Source organism: Phyllostomus discolor, chromosome 11 (assembly GCF_004126475.2).
Source record: "Phyllostomus discolor isolate MPI-MPIP mPhyDis1 chromosome 11, mPhyDis1.pri.v3, whole genome shotgun sequence".
NCBI classification, from domain to species: domain Eukaryota; kingdom Metazoa; phylum Chordata; class Mammalia; order Chiroptera; family Phyllostomidae; genus Phyllostomus; species Phyllostomus discolor.
Window position 1 is genome coordinate 2,946,693 of NC_040913.2, and position 4,282 is coordinate 2,950,974.

Consider the following 4,282-nt stretch of genomic DNA (forward strand, 5'->3'; position numbering starts at 1 on the left):
ACACACCAAGAGCAGCCTGGATCATTTACGATCTTTAAGTCTGATTTGCTGGAACTCACACAGGGAACCTTCAGGTTGACTTCTCAAGCTGTCCCTCAGGGCACAGAAGCAGAGCCACACATCCGCCATCTGGCTTTGCCTGTACCGGTTGTTTCACTCAGATCCTTGAGGCTTCCATTGTGCTTACAGGTTCCTTTTTGGCCATCTTTCAGGAAAGCAACCTTCGTTCCTTCCCTGGAAAGGCTGGCACAAACCGCACAACCAACCAAAGTACCAGGCTTTTCTCGTGGGCTTACACTGGCTTTGCAAGTCAATCCCAGTTCCTCAGGGCTTTCTAGTGATGACCAGAACCCATACATGTCTCCTTCAGGCGTGACATTCCAGTCAAAGTCTTGGTTAACAAAACCACTATTAATGACTGGTCTTACTGGATTTATGCAAAGAAACCTATGTCATCATCCACTCCTTCAGAATGCCAAATTCTGGAGGGATCAGGTACGGAGAAAAATAGAAAAAAATGTGAAGGAAAATCCATTCCCTTCTGATATCCACCAGGCTTCTCAAAACTTTCCTACAGAGTGTGAAGTTTCAACCTTCCCTGGAATCCTCAATTTCCTTTTCAGAGCAGATACAGAGAAAAATCCAAAACACAGAGTTCCAGAACAATACACAGGTAGAAGCATTCTCTTGCACCAATGTGTCCATTGGTGCCTCGCAGAGACATGCTCCTCCAGGTCCGGTCTCTTGGCAGAGACATGCTGCTTTGCCTCTGGCTGAAGCACTCACCAGCCCCAAATGACCCTTCCTGGGTCCCGAGTGGCAAAGGCAGGCTCCCCAACTGGTTACAAGCAACCTTTCCTTGGTCTTACAGTGACCTTTCCTAGGTCTTCAGGTACAGCTTTCTGATCAGAAACAAAACCAATGTGAGAAATTTGCTGTTTTCCCACGAAACCAGAAAAGAAGTAGTTGAGGTTTCCTTTGCTCCAGGTTTAAAACTTTCACATCCTTTATACATAATTTTACTCATCCAAATTTAACCATCATTCTCTTTTAACCCTGGTTCCTTTCCCACACGGGGAAGGACTATACTTAAACTCAGCATGCGGCAGCCAGAAGTCCCCAGCACTAGAGGCACCTTCCACTAAAAGTCCCTAGATTCACAAGGACATCCTGCAGCTTTCTGAAGCTCAGACCTTGCAAACACCCTATAGGTCAGGTGCTCACCCTTGGACCTCAGTTCATGACCTTCAGAACCAGAGCCATCCCCATCAGAACCAGTTACACAGAGAACCTGACTGATACAGTGCCCACACAGCAGCCGCATACAGCCCATGATCCAAAGAGAACCGTTAGCCCACCACCTTGTCCAGTTCCAAGATTGTGGCACCCACATATACCGGGTCATCCAAGATGGCAGTGCCCATGCACAACCTACCCTCCGAGGTGGGGCACTCAGATGGCTTATCCTCCATTTTACACAAAGTAGCAACACACCCACATGGTTTGCTGTCTGATCCCCAACAGACACACCTGGGAGCAGCATGCTAACCAACCATTACCCACACCTCCATTAGTCCAAGCGGTGTTCAGAAACCAAGTTTTCAAGTTTTCAACCAAATTGTTTTCATGTTTCTGCTCCCTCCCCGTTTCATTTCCTTTTCACCTTTCCACGCATGATAGGCAGCCGATGCCCTCAGGAGTGCAGAGAGATTCTCAGAGACTGGGAAAACTCCAAAGTCTCAATCTCTCCCGCACCTGAGGGGGTCGCTTTGCCATGGCCAATTACTGTCCCGGCGGAGTCGCGGAAAACTGTCACGGGGGGGTGTGGCCAAGGGCAATATACTATTGCCGAAAGGAACTCCCAAGTTCGTTATGTCTGCTGCCTTACAGGAAAGACATCTCTCAACGCCAGAGATTAGTGAAAAGGAAAGGAAATGTTTATTTAATGCTGTACACACTTAAAGTAGTGACCTAATGTCTTCATCAAAATACCAAAGTCCCTTAAAACACCCACAAACACACACTGTCCTTCCTTCCCCCTTTGCCCAGTCTGGGGTCCCGTATCTCAGGAAAGGAAATAGAAGTCCATGGCTCAGGCAGCCCCCGGTTCTTCCCCGTAATCCATCTCAGCTGGTAGGCCTCCCTCAGTTCCCGGCACCCTCAGCTGTGTCACTGGGATCTCTGCCAAAACCGGTGGTGGTTCCCCCTTCTAAAGCTGCGGGGGTCCCCACTCTGGCACAGGCACGTGGTCCTCTCTCCACCGCTCCAGTCGCGTGGTTCTCCCAGGGCTGCGAGGCAGGTAGGGGGGGTCACCACTCTGCCAAAGCCGAGTGGTGATTCTCTCTCACAGGGCCACGGGATTCCCCACTCTGGAAAATCTGCATGGCTCTCCCTCAATGGCTGCTATGTCTGGGTTTAAATCCCCTCGCCAATCTTCCTCCGAAGCCCCATTTCCGACTCCTCCCATAATTGGCTACACTTGCCAGCACTCTCATATCCTTCCAGCTTCACTGTGCTGCCATAGTGGGTCTGGGCAGGCGTGGCCCCATGTCATGGAGCCAATCTTCTCCAAGCTCCCACACAGGCACTGTAACTAGGGGGACCTGTCCCCCCAGTTTTGTCTTGATGGGGAAGTTACTTCCATTCCCCCGGCCCAGAGCAAGGCCACAGCTATTTAACATATCTGTGCAACCAGTTAAAGGTTATAGATATGTACAATGACCACACCAGAGGTTAGCTGCAAAGCTGTTGCTGTGCAAAACAGCTCTCAATGGCCCTGCTTCACATGTCCCTTCCCCCAACCCACACCTGTGGGTGGGAAGGGTGAGGACATCCTAATATTTCTTAAACACCCTGAGTTCTGGACCCCATTCCAAATCCCTATTTGGGGCCCCCTCTTGGCTGCACCCTACAACATTGGGGCGAGTTATTTCCCTAAACACCCTCGGCTCCCTCCAGCCCAGGGACGGCTGGGCCTACTCTGCCCCCTTCCTTCCCCACCGGCCAGCCCTTCCATAGTTTAGATGCTCATGCAGGACGTCTCCCCTCACACCCGCTGGACCCTTTCCCCCAAACTCTGTTTTCTCAGTCACCCTCTTAACATCTATTGAATCAAAGCCAGACTTTGTTCTGCCTGAACATTAAGGTCCTTCACCAGCTGCTCGTTTGAGCTTACTAAATTTCATGCCCCTCCCTCCGTGGGGTGCTAGAGAGAATTTGTACGTACTGGTCATTTTCTGCATGTATGAGTGGCTTGACTGAGTAAATGGAAAGCTATGGGCAACACATCAAAGACTGATTTTTCTTTTTCAGGTATGTTTCTAGATAATTGCATTAGGGTTTTAGCTCCTTTTTTTTCAAACTACATACTATCGTTTACTATCTCTGTCTTTTCTATCTTCCCTTCCTTATAAACCTACAGGAATAAAATTGTTGGCAATGGATTAGTTGGGTCTTCTTTACTCATGATGGGAACCACATGAATTAACTCAGCACTGTGTTGCTTACGAAACCAACCAGGCCTCCAGTTAAGCAAAAACCCGCCCGGGAGCTCGGCATCTGAGGAAGGTTCCAGTGATGTAGATGCAGCCGATAAAGAGGCGTGCAGACACTTGTGTAAACACATAGTGCCTTAGCACGGTAAAACCGTCTGAACCTCCTGTGAGCACGGGTGCCCGCGGTCCTCTGTGGTCGAGAGTTTAGGGATGACTCACGGGGGTTGTGTATCCAGAGAAGACAAGGCCAGGATACAAAACAAATCAGCACTCACTTCCTTTTTGGAGAGACTTCGAGGAGGAAATGAGATTCCCAACACTCTTTTGCCCTGCAGAAGAGGAAGCTGAGGTCTGTGAAGGGCAGCACGGCCCGTGTGTCGCCCCTCCAGGCCTGAGGCCAGCGGAGAAGTGGATGCAGCTGCCGGAAAGAGGCCGAACTACAAGCCTTGTTGCAGGTGGAGCCGGCCTGGAGACCATGGCTTGGATTCCAGCTTGCCTTCCTGCTTTTTCCTTACTGTTATCCTGAACGGAGCTTGATCTCTGGTCCCAGGCAGGTCAACTGGACATCCCCAGGCTCCTTGGGTGGATGGGAGGGGGGCTGAGGAAGCAACATCAGGCAGCTCTGGAAGGAGAAAAACACAAGAAGGGACTGCGCACACCCAGGGGCCGTATCTCCTATCTGACAGACCAGATGAATCAGGAACCAGCCGACCGTTTCTGCAAAGGGCCGGACGGTAAAGATTTCAGGCTTCCAGCCGGACGGCCTTTGCTGCACATGCTCAGTTCTG